Source organism: Callospermophilus lateralis, chromosome 11 (genome assembly GCF_048772815.1).
Source record: "Callospermophilus lateralis isolate mCalLat2 chromosome 11, mCalLat2.hap1, whole genome shotgun sequence".
Lineage (NCBI taxonomy): Eukaryota > Metazoa > Chordata > Mammalia > Rodentia > Sciuridae > Callospermophilus > Callospermophilus lateralis.
In genome coordinates this window covers 105,256,751-105,274,250 of record NC_135315.1, presented here as the reverse complement: position 1 = coordinate 105,274,250, position 17,500 = coordinate 105,256,751, and the positions used below count along the sequence as shown (strand labels likewise).

Genomic DNA, 17,500 nt, shown 5'->3' with positions numbered 1-17,500 from the left:
TGACAGTAATGTTTTCCATTTGTATGGTAAGTGGCGAACCTTGTGACCTATCAAGTAACAAATTGAATGTTTAATCTTTCTCCATGCAGATTGAGGATGGCAAAGTAATGGCGGTCCCACAACAAATTGAGAGTCCTCTGGTGGCTCATGGAGTATCAGCTATTCCGCCTTTGGAGGCCAATAGAGGGTGTCAGCAGAGCTTTGTCAAAATACATCATGAGCATGAAGTTGTAAAATTGCAATTTACAACAAAAAGACTTTGGGATAACAGGCAAATCTTAGGCATGCTAAATACATAGCAAATATTTAGAGAGGCTTTGTAAGCAATTTAAATATTGTTAGGGGAAGTTGCCTAGCATCTGTGGGCCATCCCAGAGGTAAAGAAAGAAATGTTTCTTATCAAATGGTAAATAGTCTATTCCAAATGATAAAAATATCTTTTGGATACTAGCTGATGGAGTTAAACTAATTGGTAAAAGGTGGCTTAGAGCCGTGTCCAAAATTAGTCCGGTGGCTGCTTTTTGAGTATTTTACACCCTGTGGTGTTATGCCACTCACAGTGGCTGGTTTTGGAGTCCCTCTGGGCCTGGAGGCCCTGTCACAGAGAGGATCTGGGTGCTGGGCATAGCACCGTCTTGCTGCCCGGGTCTTGACACTCAGGCCACAGTTCAGAAGCGTGTGCACCATGCAGCCTGAAGATGTTCATCCTGTTAAAGGTCCTGTTGTATATTAATTTTAAGTTGCAGTGTCTGCACTACAAGATGATACCACTAGCATTTTGATTAAGGATTTTATACATGAAAAAATTTTTATTATCTGAGTTCCCAGAGACCTCCCCGATTGGTTGGCTGCCTGACCCGCAGCTGTGTCTCGGTGTCAGGGTAGGGGCTCGGGCAGACCAGTGTGCCCTGTGCTGTTTTCTCTGTTACATGAGCAATTAGTGGAGCTTTTGACTCTCAGGAAAGCCAAGGCTCTTCATAACCAAAAGGAAAAAGGGCACTTCAGTGGATTCTGCTCATTTCCCTTTGATTTCAGGAGAGTGCAGAAGGCCCAGAGTTCTGGGCCAAGAAAAGCAGCAAGGGCTGCCCTCTACAGTGCTGAGCCGCTGCAGTTTGCTTTTTTCCCCCAGATGTGACATAGGCGTGGGAAAAGAAGTTCAGGAATACGCTCTCCGCCCCCCCCCCCGCCTCCCCCAGCGGCCCACACAGGTCGTTCTCTACTCATTCATCCTGAACGCTTCCTTCACTGTTAACATCTGCCTAAATTAAGGGGCAGAATGCCCACTCATTAAAAAGTGGACAAAAATTCACTTGTGTCTTCGCTTATCAATAAGGAAACCATGGGTGACATTGGGGGCGGGGGTGTTGCCGGCCCCTGAGACCCTGGGGAAGCAAGGAGGCTGCAAAAGTGGGGGGGGGGGCTGCAGGAGAGCCCCCCTTCCCCCAAGGAAGCTGCACTTGTTAGTGGAGCCAGAAAGTAGCCATGGGACTTTCCACCTCCCAGAAGGGGTTGTACCAGGTCTGCTGCAGGTGGGAGCTGCATCCTGACCCACAGACCACCCACAGTGGCATTTGCCTGCTCCCAGATGGAGAAGCCCTCTAGTGGGGACAAGTGGGACCGTGCTCTTCTGCCACCAGCCCCAGTCTTCTCCCCTTGGACCCTAAGCTCATGTGGACCTTGCCCCAGCAGAAGGGCAGTGAACTGGGGAAAGCCAGGGGCTTCCTCATGGCCCCAGAAAGGCCATGTGAACAGAGGAAATGCCTCTGTCTTCAGGGACGGGGTTTGACAGCAAGCAGAGGTGACCTTTGCACATAACCAGACTGGGCCTTTCTGTGGGTGCTGAGCTGCCTGCCAGGTAGAAGCTGGTGGTCCTTCCAGATCATCCATACCCTGGGAAAGTTGCACTTGAGAAGAATAAGCCTCCACTCCAAGGTGGCTGGGGGACAGGGGCCTTTCAGTCCATCTCCTCTGCTGTCACTCCTCCAGCCTGCCCACTGCCATCTGTATAGACCTGCTGTACTCTCTGCTCACACTGGGGTTTTGATAATTCTCTACCTTTTTTTATATAATTGCAGAATCATAAAATATTTTAATTTCAAGGTTAGCAATTTTCTCTTGCATACTTAATTTATAATTAGCTGGTTTATAAACCTGTTCTGCGAATATAATTTTACTGTTGCCAAATGTTCTTCATGAATAATTAAGGGCAAATTCCTATTTATCAAATTATTAATATACCTAATAGCCTTGTTTTCATAAACAATGCACTGGAGTTGGATTTAAAGAAAACCTTCTCAGAGGGATCTTGTGTTGGGTTCCCACCATGCGAGACCCATGCTGGTGTCTGCACAGAGGGGTGCTTGTGCTTTGTTGATGTCATGGCCCGGCCTTCTTTCCCCACAAAAGCACAGGTATCAGTAGCTACACAAACACAATGGCCATTCACCACCAGGCCTGGGCCTCTGCAGCCTGGTGAACAATGTTGTTTTTTGTTCTAGCAGTTCACCAGGAGCATTTTTGGAGGAAATGTAACAGATGAAACCATCCTTTCAGCCTTTAAAGACCCCTTTAACTCTACTCCATCCACTCGTTGTATGCCGTTTCAAAGTGAGAGAAGCAACTTTTATGTGCAGGTTTGACTGTTGTGGATGTCGAAAGCCATGGTCTTGGCCCCTTGGACAGTGGACCTGGACCATGTAAGCTTCAGGACCAGGGATGGAGGAGAAGCCTTATTCTTCTGGCTGGGAGGAAGGTGAAGAGTCACTGAGGGTGGGAGACAGACACACAGTGCTCCTCCCAGCTCTTGGAAATTTCACTTGGGCCAGTAGAGCTGTTCTCTCTTCTTCAGTCCCAGACTTCAGGTCACTCCCTCAGGAAGAGGAGGTCCCAGCTAACACCTATCAATAATTTGAGCAGTCGGATGACAGGCAACCAACCAGGCTGATTCTGAGCACTCCTCTAACAACACTGTAGGGTGTACCTGCAGAGCATCCTCTGGGTTCGGTGGGCTTGGTGTGTCCCTGCTGGGCACTTCAGGGACTGAGTCTTTCCAAAGCCTGAGTGCGCCCATGGACAGCCTGCTTTGAGCTTGCTTATTACTGTTCTCCAGGCTTCTGGTCAACACGCTGAAAGGAGATAAGGGCCTCAGCGTCTCTTCTCGGGGCTGGCATGTATGAGCCCACTCGCCATGTGTGACTCCTGTGTATGATTCATTCCAGAGCAGTTTTAGTCCTCATAAAATATTCATTTTGGTTGTTCAGGGCCCTGTAATTGCCATCTCTCACCCTGAATTATTTATACCTTGCACAGACTGACAAAGCTTTGCCATGTGGCCCTGGATGAATCAGAAACACGGATCTTTGCTGCCAACTGCATTATAGTTTCACAAAATATGGCCCCAACGTCATTCTGGGCTGCCTCATCTCTAAATCCAGCTTTTCTTGATTTGATATTTTCTTTACTCCTCCATTGTCTTAGTCAGGTGGAAAGGTTGCCTCTTAACTCTGAGCAGCAGCCTTCTTGCTGGTGTTAGAGCTACTGTGCTTGAGACAACTAATGTATCTTTATTGCCCTTACTTTTTTATGCTCGGTAACAGGACAGCGCCCGGGCTCACTTTAGAGCCATATATTATACATTAGCCATAAAATGATGCAAATAGTCCTGAATACTCTTCAAACAGATAGTGGAGATCAGCCTGGATCAAGCTGCTTGTCACAAAAACAGAAAATGAAAGGTGACGTGAGAAGTTGGGCCCAGTGGCCTGCTCCCTGGCTGCAGGCTGCACCCAGCCTGGGACTGAGGGTCCCAGTGGAGCTGGAGACTTGTATGCGCTTCTTTGTGAGCAAGGAGGCACTCTGGGCTCCTGATCTTGGCATACTACACCGGCCCCTCTTCCCAGGGCTGTGCTCACCCTGCGATCTGCATGCTGCAGGGACTCTGGCTGGCTCTTCCTGTGTCTGCACTCCAGCCTCAGGACTCCTCCACCAGGGGCTTGAGCCTATGCCTGCCTCTCACACCACTCCCCTGCACCCCAACCCACAGGCAGCCCGTAGCTAGCAAGAAGGGCAGGAGGATCCCGTCCGGGGATGAGGAAAACCACGTCCATGGGGGGCAGGCACTGGTGGGTGGAGCCAAGCTCCCCATGCCCCTCCCAAACCAGAAAGGAGAGCCACCCATTCGGCTCTGAGTGTCAGTGGCACTTGATTCTGAGGGGAGAAGATGACGACCTGCAGAAACCCCTTGAAAAACTCCTGGTCCCACAGGGCTGCAGAGAGGATGACGTGTGAGCTTCTCCAACTGGAGCTGCGTGGTGTTGTGGGGAGCCGAGCAGGGCTTACCACGATTCTAACACCTTGGTCCTTCCCTGAGCCACAGAAAAGGATTAATTTATGGCTCCTGTCTCATCAACAAAGGGAGGTGAAGAGAGGGGCTCGGTGCTGTTCCGAGTAATGGATGACCTGTACACACATTTCTCTTGTATATGTTGACACGCAGGAGTAATGAAGGCGAGGCTTGGCGCACATGTGCCCCTCATTAAGCTGCATTACCTGCATTAAAACTAATAACTGCCACTCAGAGCTGCGTGCCCATTAATCATTTATAATGTTTTAATAAGTTTTTAATCAGGACCTAAAAGGCTAGAGAGCTGGCATAGGCAGGTTCGACACTGGTGTCCTCCATGCATGCACAGGCTTGATTTAAAATGTGATTTTTTTAATTAAAAATTCATCCTACGAAGAGGATAGTTCTTAATTAAGCAGGCTGATGTGGATGGGGGGAAATGTACATTGGATCAGGAAAAGATTAACAAGCTCCTTCCCACTTGGAGGTCCGGAAAAAATAAAAACAAAACCCAGCCTTGCACTGGTTTTGAGCATGAGCTCGGTGGCAGCAGAGGCCAGGATGGCCAGACAGACATCGCCGTTATCTTCAGATCCCCCAAAATGCACACCTGGATGGCAGGAGAGATTTGAAATCCTGAGTCGGGATGAACACAGGTGCTTAATCTCTGCACAACCTGTGAAAGTCTCCCCTGGAGCTGGCAACGAGTCAGGGGTGCATCTGATTGGAGCCAAGTGATGCTGGCATTTCCCTTAAATAAGGAGCTTCGTGATCAGAGCTGGCAAATAGAGCAGTGTCCAGAAGGAGTGAGGAAGCTGATTTAATGAGCCCGCAGTGAAAGACAAAATACAGACTGATTGACAGGGCTAGAGATCTGCTGGGGAAATAATGTCAATGCTGCATCGCCCATTAGAAATAAAGAAATAGGTAATGTGCACTTCACATTTTTTTTTTGTGCTGTGCAGTTGACTTCTTTTAAACAGATAAGTTATCAAAACTATCACGAAATATCAGGAACTGTTACAGAAAACACTAACTGGAACTCTGACAGCCAGCTGAGGAGGGCAGCCGGCAAAGCGTGGAACTCTGGGGTGCGCTTGCTATTAGGGTGTCTGCCTGGGTTGTACTTATCTGAGCACATTAAAACCACCCAGAAAAGTTCAATGCAAGTCATACAAATTCCCCCAAACGGAGCCCTCGGCACGGGATCTGCTGTGGAAGTGGCTATCGAGCTGGCCGGCAAAGCCATTAAACCCCATCAGATCTCTTTGGCATCATTTTAATGAGAATCATTGCAAAAGTACAAGATCATGGTATCTATAAGTGCCTCTTGACAGCTGCTGCTGAAATTGTGATGAAAAGAAAAACCATTATAGCAGAAACTTAGCGATAAGGCCCTTTGTAGGGACGGTGGGGCCTGGTACGGCTCTAGACTGCGAAGGGTTAATTTTCTAAACCTAATAATGTTTGATATTGAGGTATTTGTCAGGAGATAAAGAAGTGACAGAATCTGGGAAGTGGGTCCCTTGGCGATTGTACTACAAATATTGTTAATGCGGTGTGGTTACTACAGCGGAGGGAAGTAAAATAGCTGGGGTCCACTAGAGACAGCTGTGCTACACTAGAGCAGATTCCCCAGACAAAGGCCAGCAATTGCTGAACTGCGAGTCAAGCCGTGGATATTTCCAAATCCTTACACATCTACATTTACATGCAGGATATCATGCGTGCCCGGGGAATGCCTCCCATGGAGACCAGGTCCTCCCAGGCGGGCCATCAGCCCACCCTGATCTCTCACCTGGTGGGGGGAAGGTCCCCGACAAAGGAGATCTGGTCCAGCTGTAAAACTCAGCCCTGCTGCCCTCTGCCCCCGCCCCCATCATTATGACGTCATGCAGGCACTACAAGTCTATGAGACCCCTAACTTGAAATGCACAAGAATTGAATAAGTCTGGTGTTAAAGCAATTTGTCATGGCATATTTGAAGAATAAATCAGACTAATGGAGCAAATTTTTCCTCTCGTATGGCATTAAAGAACGTGAGCCCAGTCATCGCTAATGGCAGGAGTGAGAGAAAAAGAGAGGCCTGACATTAAGACCCTCGCATTTTGGAAATCCGATATGTATTGACCTGTGTACTGCCTGGTGCACAGATCTGATGTCAGCAGAATGTTGTCCTTGTATGGGAACTGCTCATTACAGGTCTGTGAGGGAAGCACACCGTGCAGCGCCTGGCTGATCAGCTAGAATTGCTCAGGATCAATACTCCAGTGACTGATGGCCGGGCGTGCACACTCCACAGCTGCGGCCACTGCTTTCAGGGACTTCCCAGTAATTAGCAGGACCTAGAGGATCACTCTGTGGCCACTCTCTTATCAGTCAGGGAAAAGGCTCTTAAAGGCTCTATCTTTTAATTTGACTCTTAACTATTTCATTTCAACAGCAGAGTAAGGGCTGCAGCCACCCATCCCCAAAAGGCCTGCCAGTTCTACTCTTGTTCTTGCCTGCTCCTCTGGGGTGAGACTTCCTTTGTAAAGGAAGTGAAATTGACATAACATTTTGGAAGTGAGCGATTTGGTGGCTGTGGGGCCATCACTCCCTCGTTCCAAATGCTTTCTTTCCCCCACCAAGGAAGCTCCGTCCCCTGGAGCAGCTTTTCCCTGCACCACCAGCAGCTGGTGACGTCTCAGGCTGGACCTCCTGTGTGCACTTTTTCTTGTCTAGACTACTATGCATCAAAATAGCAGTAACTAAAGATGTGAGGACTCGATCTGGACCAGGCTCCTTGCAGCCTGTGGAACCCTGGATGCTGACACCAAATGGTGATTCACACATGATGCTCTGGGGTTTTGATTGATGAGCTGAAGGCCTACCCCCTGGTTTGAGTGTGCTGCTTATAAACAGCCCCACTTTAAAACTGAAAATCAAGCCCCCGTTTTGTAAAAGATACTGATATTTTTCATTACAGACTCAGATTTCCCATGTTGCCCATGTTGAGGGCCAGGAGCAAGGTTGCACCTGTTAGGACAAGCTGGAACTTGGGTAGGAACTTGGCTCTGTGAGAAGCCAGGGCTCTTTGCAGGGTGTGCAGCCACTCAACAAGCAGAGTTGAGGCCATGCACACCACTGACGCTGGCTCCGCCTGGTGCCTTTCTTCTCAGCCAATCAGGGTCACTTCTTCTGGCTCTGGGACTTACACTTTCAAACAAAACCAAGTCCTGAAAGAGCCTAAACGTTGACAATGAAGAAATAAAAAAAAACTACTTAAAAAAACCTACATAGAGGGGTGCTGAGAAGTAGGGGACTTCCAACAAGGGTTATGTGCAGGAGGTGTGGTTCAAACAGTGCCAAGTTCCCTTGTCCCCTTCGGTCACCAGGGTGCGCCCTCGGAGCCTCTGCACTTCTGAGGAACCCATCCATTTCTCCTTTGACCAGAGGGAAAGAAATCATTATTGCATGATTAGTGGCTTCGCTTAGGTAAAAACATCAGTGGCCGGGAGGGCATGGGGCCGGGCCGTATTAATTACCTAGCACTTGCTGGCAGGATGATCTTATCAGTGACGTGGCCACTGGAAGGCTGCAGCTCTTCACGGAAGTGGGGAAGTTCCGAGCTGCCTGGGCACGGGTGGGAAGGATGGTGTCAGATGAAACGCAGCTCATCAGCTTTTTCCTGACAAACCAAATTCATTCCTTATGTAATTGATAACAGCCTTGGCCAATTATTTCACACATTACAATACACAGAGGCCCCCTTTGCAGGTTTTGCAGGGCTGTAATTAGCTATGCTAATATCCCCTTTATTGGCCCTAATATTGCTCAACACCTTTTGCCATCCTGGAGCCCACTGGAGCCCCGTGGCCTGTCAGGACCGCTGATTATTGAGAAGGATAGCTTTAATCAAAAATAATTGCAGTTAATTTTTCTCTCCTGCTCTCTGTTGCCAGCGTCTAATGCCATGGACTCCTTGATATTTCATTAAATTACAATTAAACAGCCTCCTTTGTCTCTGATTGTCCTGAACAACACCACAAAGTTCTGTAACTGTTTAAAGGAGAGCTGTTTGGTCCTAATTGCCTGCTAGCTCACAAAGGGCCAATTAACACAATGCCCATGTAGAATTTAAACAGTTCATAATGTAATGGATATTACACAGGAGCCTAACACTACAATTAAAATGATTTTCATCAGATAGAGAAGCTCTGGCTAATCAGCTTCATAAAAGTAAATATAAATGAACTAATTCATAGTTTAAACACACAGACATGGAGCTGACTTTGAAATTGGTTGGGGGGGGGGGCTCGCCCCTCATCCTGTGGTACCTACACTGGGCTCTGGTGCCAACGCTGGACCCGTTATTCGGCGACTGGAGCTGTTTGTTGGGACCCTGATACTGAGGCCGGGGTGACTGGACTATCCCTTCTCCGTTGGGAGCAGAGGACCACACTGGTCCAGCAGGACAGAGGAAGGGAGGGCCCGGGAGTTTCCAGCTTGAACTCCGTGTAATCAGGTGTAATCAGGCCCCCTGCCCCTCCATCACTGTCCTCTCAGGTGAGGGTCCCCTGCCTCCCACACTCATCATTGTGTGCTCAGGAGTTAAAGAGGAAACTGCCTGCACCCTGTGCCCTAAGACAGAGAGAGGTGCCACAGGACATCTCCCTGGTGCTCTGTGCTGTGGGAGAGGAACCCCATTTCTTGAGTGATAGGACCATGCCTTCCTGCTAGTAACAGCTCCTGAGAACTTTCTGGGACTCTGTGAGCTGTTTCCGAGTAGAACATCACAGGGGAGCAACGGACGTGGAGCAGTTTGTCTTTAGCCGCTGTCTTCCCCTCTGCCTGGGAGAAACAAGTAAATAAAGCCCATATTTCAAGCTTGATTTACTCTGGTACCTACTGTGAAAGATGATGACTCTTTAGGGAAATAAAGATGGGGTCAGGGAATTAGTGCACATAATGGTCATTTTGCTGTCAGGCAGCAGATGCAGGGAAACACACTGTACACAATTAAGCATAATGTACTAATTACAGGTTAGAATTTTTATCTCCTCTTTGCGATCGAGCAGCAAATCCATGTTTAATAGTAATAAAGAGTTTATTGGTGCTAAAGCCAAAGATTTTCTGACATAGGAAGGATTTTTCCTTTCATAACAAGAGTATTAAATCCTTTGTGTCCTGGACTCGGGAAGTGAGATATGTAAAGTGGTTGTCAGATATTTCTTAGGAGGAAGCCAACTGAGGGTAATGGAGTAAAGGACTGAGGGCCGCTTGACTCTGCCTGCTGGGCCTTCAGCCTCCTCATCCCTCCCGAACCCTGCAGGTGTGTCTGGCCAGTATTTGCTGTGCCACCTCTGCCTGCGAAGGCTTGGTGGAAAGCCCCAGGGACATTTCCAAAACGCAGGTAGAGGATGAACACCCAGCCCTTCGGTCCCCTGTGAGTCTTCCTCTGTCCTACAGAGGTCGCAGCCACCTGGCGAGGAGTCTGGTGACTGTGTGCTTGATTTCACTTGAGTCACTGGGGCCTCTGTACTTAAGGACCCTGCTCTCCAAGGGGATCTGGGGATCTTCCGGAAGTACTTGCCCTGCCCTTGGATGGGACAGCCTATGATTGCCACATCGAGAGGGAGCGGGCAAGTGTGCGTTCCTGTACTGTGGACCCCGTGGATGCTCCGGACACTTACAGGCCCAGCACCCAACTTCCTTGTTAAGGCCCTGGGGGCCTCCTGGCCATCAGGGCTGGGGCGAAGGGTACCTGGGATATCTTCCAAACCCACTCTGCTCTCTTAGAGGTAACAAGGTGAACTGGCTAAGCAGACATCCAGGAATTTAAAGTACCATACTCTGAAGGGGGAGAACATATTTTATTGCACACAAAAAAGCTCTCACTGCCAGCTCTGAGCAGGTACCTCTGTAGACGAGCCGCTTCTCGGGCCGGCGCCTGCTCAGAAGATTAGCTGGGTGTAATGTGGGGCGTAATTGCACCACGTGACTATCCCCCAAGTGAAAACCTTATTGCCTGACAGGACGGTAACTTTGTGGTGCCCTCACCTTGTTAGGCCCTTTCTGATGCAGTTCAAATGCAGTGTGGCCGCAGGTGTGCCTAATTTACCTCGCCGCAGAATGTGTGGAGTTTAATTGCACAGTGGTTGTTAGGAAAAATTGGTGGGTGGAATATCAAGTGACTTGCCCTGGCTGATGGCAGACGGTGTTAGGAGGCAGTGTGAGCTAAGTGTATAGGTGAGGTGAGTTAATAAAAGATGTAAATTCTGGCCTAAAATAGCGAGGCCTCACGGTATGTAAGAAAATTTAATTAAATGGCCGCCATTCTTTCCCCCATCGGCTGGGTTTCCTCTGCCACGGTCAGGAGTCTTCCAGGATCTGTTGAGGTCAGTAGAGAAATGAGCCTCTGTCCACGGAGCCTGCATTTCTGATACTGTAACTGCCAACGAGGAACCTTGAACACCAAACATCAAGGAAATCATGTGAAACCTCATAGAACATTAATCATCACCAAGTAGGACAGATGATATCTGGGGGAGAAAACAGAAGGTTTTGGGTATAACCTTGCTGGAAAGGATGCTCTGACACCTGAGGATAGGAGATGTGTCAGCAGAGTCCACTTGGGCTTACAACAGATGTGTCCTTTGCAAGAGGCATTGCACAGGGAGAATCCTGTCTCCCCATGGGTGGTGGCAATGCCCGCTGTCTGCCCATTCGGACCAAAAGCCAGCACATCTGCATTTGTACCTGAGCTTGCAGGAATGGGCAGGACAGCACAGTGACGTTTAATAAAAAATATATTTATTTATTTACTTATTAGGTGTAGATGGACACAACACAATGCCTTTATTTTTATGTGGCACTGAGGATCCAACCTGGGCCCCGCCCATGCTAGGCGAGTGTTCTACCGCTGAGCCACAATCCCAGCCCCCACAGTGACTTTTTGACACAGCATCTCTACTTTGTCAGGACTCCTCAATCTGACTTCCACGGACACCAGGGGAGGGCTTGGTGGGAGACAGAGCTAGGTCTCGAGCCTGGCCTCGCCACTCCCACCTGGGATGCTGCCTTGCACCTGTGCTCAGCTGGAGCCAGTTTCCTGACCACACCAAGAATTGTAAACTGTATCCTTACACTCAGAGACCTTCCCCAGAAATCATGTCACTCCATAATCCTTTCTTCTTAAGAGTTATTGAACTTTTAACATCTGTTTTTAAAAGTGCATTTGCCTAGGTGGGGCTGTCCTCTAGAGCTGGATTGCCAGATCAAGATGTAGCACATTCAATTGAAAATAAACAGAACTTTTTTATAATATAGGTGTGTCCCAGAGCATAACAGAATCATTTGTTTCCTATCCCAAATTCAAATTCAACTATACATCCAGTGTTTTATTAATTGAAGACAGAGCCCTGTCTGGGACGATGCTTTCCCAAAGGGTAATGGCTGGTTGTGTGAAGATCCAGGCGAAAGAAGGTCAGTCCAGTTTGGGGATCATGTGCCAGGCACATGGCAGCCAGGGCTCCCACGCTGCATGCACAAGAGTCCTTGTGCTAGCTGTGGACTGGGCACCCTCTACCCTGGCCTGAATCTTCTCCCAGTATTGCCCACTTCCAGGGCAGCCAGATGCAGCCATGAGTGGTCTTCACTGTGCCCTGGCACAAGTATTTTTCAAAAGGTTGGTCTTACGTCTGATGATTCTAACTATCTATGTTTTGTGTTTTTGTAGATTCTTCCTAAAGTTTTTCCTCAAGTGCAATCAGAACTGCTTGAAGAATGCGGGCAACCCTCTGGATATGTGGAGATTCCAGCTATGCACCCCAAGGGCAGGCAGCCTGGCTGGCTGCTCTTGTAGTATCTGAATTCACTGATTTTCCAGTTGTTCAGAAAACAGTCTGTAGTTCTTCAAGGGCCAGTAGCAAACAAGACTTACCTCATTTGAAAACTCATGTGACTAAAACACTTTAAAAACGGTCTGGTGTCTTCAGGGTGCCAGATTCATGGAGCCCAGTCATGATCCACAACAGACCTGATGTCAGCTCTGAAAATGTGGCCGTGCCAAAGATCTTATAGGGATTGATGATCAATTGATTAATGATTGGTTTTCAGCTTGGGAAGAACCATATGCAAACTTTCAGGAAATCTCAGGGTCTTGAACCCTCCTTATAGAGAGGTCTGCCGCTGCCTAATATAGGCCTCTGCAAATTTCAGAATGCTTTCCCAGCCCCCTCTACCTGTCCTGGAGATTTGCTTTTTCCAACTTTGTCTGTTTCAGCCCTGGCTGCTAGTCTCTTTCTGGCCCAGGCTAACTTCTGTCCCTGTTGTCCTGGGAGACAATTTTGCCTATAGGAGAGAAGGGAGTGGGCTAAGTTCAGGGACCAATTAGTTAGAAGAGTGTTTGTGTTTTTCTTGCCTTTGTGAGTGGTCAGGGGCTACATAAGGGTAATGGATTATTTGGCCAATTTTCATTAGATAAATATTCCGGGCTGGAACACAGAACTATGACTGGTACCTGCCAACCAGAGAGGAAGTGGGTGGCTGATGGGAGTGAACACTAGATGGATGAGTTATCTAGCAAGTCTTGTTTGGGACATAGACTGCTTTCTATCAAATAGCTCAAAGTGTTTTCAGGAAGCTCATAATGCTTCAGTCCTTTAGGAAAGCACATAGCCTCTGTGCACCCTTGCAGCTCATCAGGAAGGCAGGATCCCTGCCCCTCCCTCCATGCCCACGGTGGCCTCTAGCCAGGGAGTGATTCTTGCACACTGTTGGGTCTCCCTGTTCTTCATGCACAAGGCTCCACAGGGCATAGGTGATATTGATCCATCTAAACAGAGTGGAGGTCACACTGGGCAGAGTGGCCGCACCTTCTTTGTCTCACAATTGACCCAGTATAGCATCAGTCACGGCAACCTCAAGGTTGACCATGGAGCTGAAGTACCTAGGAGGACTACCTCTGGTCTCTAGCGAGTCTTCCTGCCTCCTAGAAGGTTTAACTGGACTTAGGCGTATGTCAAGGTTCTTAGGATGCTCTACGCCAGCTTCGGCACCTTCCCAGGTGCTTGGCAGAGCTGGCCCAGGAGGAAATGCATAGCATGGCTGCTTTCTCTGCTGAATGGCCCTGTTATCCCTGGTGACAGGCCTAAATAAGGAAGACAGAACCAAGGTGGTGTCTTTAATTTTTATTTTTACCACTTCTTATTTCTTTATTAACATATGGCCTAAGATCTTAAGAAGGCCAAGTCCCAGCCTCGACATTAGCGGTCTGCATCAGGCTCGGGGGATACGTTCAGGGAATTCCTTTCATGTCCAGAGAGGGCCTTCAGGTGGACCCGAGGAGGGCACCTGGGTGCCCAGGAGCAGCCCTTGGCTCCTCCAGGCCTGGCCCCAACATAGTGGCACCAGTGTGCCCCTGCCAAGGCTCCAGAGAGCAGTGCCAGTGTGCACAGTGGTGGCATCCACAGCTGGAGGCTCAAACGGCCTAGTGTTGCTGAGACCCCTGGGACCCTGGCAGGCCCAAGGGGAGACAGTGTCAAGGAGGCTCCCCTGATGGAGCTCATACTGCCCCCACTTCACGATCTTCTGTGGGACCTGAGGTTTTTAAAAAGCCAGTTACCCATGCACCCATGCATTCACAGACAGGTGTGCAGCCATGGATTCTGTTTTGTCAGGAGTTTTTTTGTTGTTGTTGTTTGGTTTTGTGGAATTTTTTTTTTTGCATGCTAGGGTAACTTTCTACCACTGACTCTATCTCCAACCCTTGGCTTCTTTTTTAAACTCTTAACAATACTATTTACTTGTCTTTAATCACTTCTATTCATTAATTTGAAAATTTTAATTCAGTTTATTTAATTATTAATAAACTTTGTTTTTATTACAGCAGATTTAGAAAAAAGTTCTTTAGAAAGTTAGGAAAGCTCCCCAATGTCCTGGTTGCCTCTCACAGTTGCCCCCTGATTGACATCTTTGACATAGTGCTCTTTACATTTGATGAACTAATACTGAGGGTTGTTACCCAGCGCAGCCTTGGCTTGTCACAGTTCATTGTACCTGGATGTCCCTGCTCGCTGCCTCCTGCCATGCAACTTTCTAGGGTAATGTGGCTCCAAGACCTGCCTTGTCTGCCCAGCTGTGGCACTGAGCCCGACTTCTTCCCTGCCCACCCAGGCTCAGGCCCCAGGAAGCCCACTGTGAGACCCAGTAAACCCAGCTTGCGCTCTAGCCACTCTGGAGGCAGCACAGCACAGGGACCCACTCATTAAAGAGAAGGGTCAGGGACAGGTTGAACTGTGTGGTTTCCTGGGTCCATTGAGGTGCGCTATTTCTGAGATACCTATGACAGGCTCAGTGGGAAGGTGGGTGTGTGGCACCAGCAGGGGGTGTCTGAGGGTGTAAGGAGCCCTAACCTGTCCTCTCCCCCTGGGCCATCCTCTGAGCTCCGCCTAAGACTGGAGCCACTCACTCCCACAGAATGGACAGCACCTGCCCTTACCACCTTCCCATGAACTGGAGGAAGAATTTAGAACACTTCCTCCAGTTAACAATACAATAACAATGTCCTAAGACACTCAACTCGGTCTTTTCAAAGGCAAAAATGTTCATTACAAGGCATTAAATGTAATTGTAAAATTGACTTAGGGATCATTTGCTGATAAAATGTTGGGGAGAGGATGAGTCCTGATTTATGAGACCCTTTTGGGGCAAATGTGAATCCTTACAGCTCTTCAAGGGAGGCTGGTCTCAAGTGAACTAATTTAAATTAGATAAACTATCCAATCAATATGTGAATAGATCAATCAAAACAGGGACTTTAAAATGGCTAGAGGGGTGTTTCTGAAGCTGATGGTGACAATAATATTTTTCTGCATTGAATTCACTTGTTAGCATAATAAGAGATTAAACTGTAATTAGTGGAGCCAGTCTTTGAAAAGAAGCAATCCCGAGTCAAAACAAAACAAAACAACCCACCCCTATTACCAAAAGAGCTGTGAGGGCCTGGTGGTGGGGTTCCAGGAGGGGGTCTCCTATGCTCTGCGGTATTCACTGGGGCTGCGCTCCCTTTGCCAGCTCCATTTTCAAATCCACTTCGTCTTCGCAGGTTGTTGTATCGACAACAGTCAACGTGGACGGCCATGTGTTGGCCATGTCCGACAACATGTTTGTGCACAACAACTCCAAACATGGGTGGCGGGCCCGCCACCTGGACCCGTCAGAAGGTACGGCCCCTTCTTATCTGGAAAATGGTAGGCACATGCTACATGTACTCTTTTATTTGCGATGCTTCTTTTCCCTTGCACCATTCTTTATGTCAACTCAAGTGGAGTAGCTCTCACCAGGCTGTGTGCTCCCTTGGGCCTCCCTTGTGGTGGTGGCCAGTCCCCAGGGCCCAGGGGGCCAGGCCCTGGGCTTGGTCTCCCTCTCCCTTTGTTACGTGGTCACCTCATCTGCCACAGCCTTCATGTTCTTGGTTTATTTCTAAGATTTCTTTCACTTACATCTTTTCTTGCAGTTTTGATTTATTTGGTTTTATTTTGGCTGTTGGAAGCTCCCATCTAGAAGCTCATCCCCAAATACTTGGCTCATGCTTCCGTGGGTGGTTACACCCTGGTCCAGTCAGCTCAGAAGGCACTGGGAGGATCACTTGCTATCCCTGGGTGGAGTGTGTACACACGTGTGTGTGTGTGTGTGTGTGTGTGTGCGCAAATCAGGATGGGGCTGGGGGTGAGAAAAACAGCATAAAATTTTCTTTTTTTCTTGTCAAATGCTTCCAACTGATGGACTTCTTGTTTTGCTTGTTAAAAGAGAATTTCCTTGAGAGGGCAGGCAGAGACAAGTGTCCTTGGATATTGGGAGTCAATTTCAGGAACTCTGGTCCTGGGTTGTGCCTGACATCTAGCCCCTCAGCCTGTCTTTTCCTGCGGGTGCTTGGTGCCCACTACTTTCCCATCCCTGCAAATCAGGAGCCGTTTCCTCCCTCCAGTGTCCCATAGTAATCATGAGATGTTGGCCAGTCTGAGTCATTGATAAAGCAATGTGAGAGTTTCGAAAAGTGAGTTGCAAACCAAACAGCATAGTGAAACCCATGAGAGAAAAGAGAGTGTCCAACCAAGGCTCAGGGTAAATCCTGCACCCAAGGTGGTGGATCCAAGAGCCACGCTGCCCAAATGGGGCAGCTGCAGAAGCAGGGAAATGAATGAAGCTGTGCAGATTGTCACAATGAAACACGATTCAGATGTGGAAACTGGAAGCCAATCTATGAATCTGTTTCTACATTAATGACTAAGGTATAAGAGAACAAAAATATAATAAGTAAAGGTCGCCTTGAGCGCCAGAGTCATTAGAGGCTGTGACGTATTGTTTATCTCCTTCCTATGCACTGAAGGTAGGTGTGTGTTTTGCTTAGCAACCATCACTAATGAGGCTCACAATTAAGAAGGTTGAATCCCCGGTCCTCAGCTCCTTGCTTCCCCAGAGAGCTGGAGCTCGCAATGCCATAGGTTCAAGGAGGCCTCCTCAGCCCTCTGGTGTTAGGTTGTCGTCTGAGTCCAAAATCAGCCTCCTCTAATGAGCTATTTTCATCTGAGCAAAGTACAAGTATTTATTTTTGTAAGTAGCATGAAAAAGCATTTGACTGTAAGCAGAAAAGTAGCATTTAGAAAAATAAAGGCCACTAGTGGGTACCTTGGAGATAAAACCCAGCTACTCAAAAGCTATTTGTGGAAGGAAGCAGCCTTGCTTGGGATTTTTTTTGTTTATCAGTATTTTGTCAACACTTGGACCAGGTCACTGATTTCAGTGCCTTTTCCCACCCATTAAAGCCACAAAAATCTTAAAATGCAAAAAAATGACTCAGAACCCTAGTGTGCATGTGGCCTCAAAACCCCTCATAGGTGGTGGGGTGCTCCATCCCAACTAGCAGCCAGGCATGGTGCCCTGCAGGAGATGACAGGGCTCCTCTGTTGTTGCCATCACTTCCTGGAGAGGTGACACTTGGGAAGCTCATTTTAAGGACTGTCCATTTCCTTCTAAGAACCTCTGTGCTGCCTGGTGCCCGGGTAGTGTGCATGGGGTGGGGTGCTGGCTGCCAATCCGTCCTGTGTTCTTCAAGGAGAAGGCACCCCCTAAACCACAGCTCTGCGCTCCTGTGCAGCCTCTACCGGCTAACGC

The 17,500-nt window shown here is 48.3% G+C and overlaps 1 pseudogene; it reads left to right on the top strand.

The window, feature by feature from the left end:
- LOC143410738 (transcription factor COE3-like) overlaps positions 1 to 17,500 on the top strand; it is an 84,068-nt pseudogene that overhangs the window by 57,384 nt on the left and 9,184 nt on the right.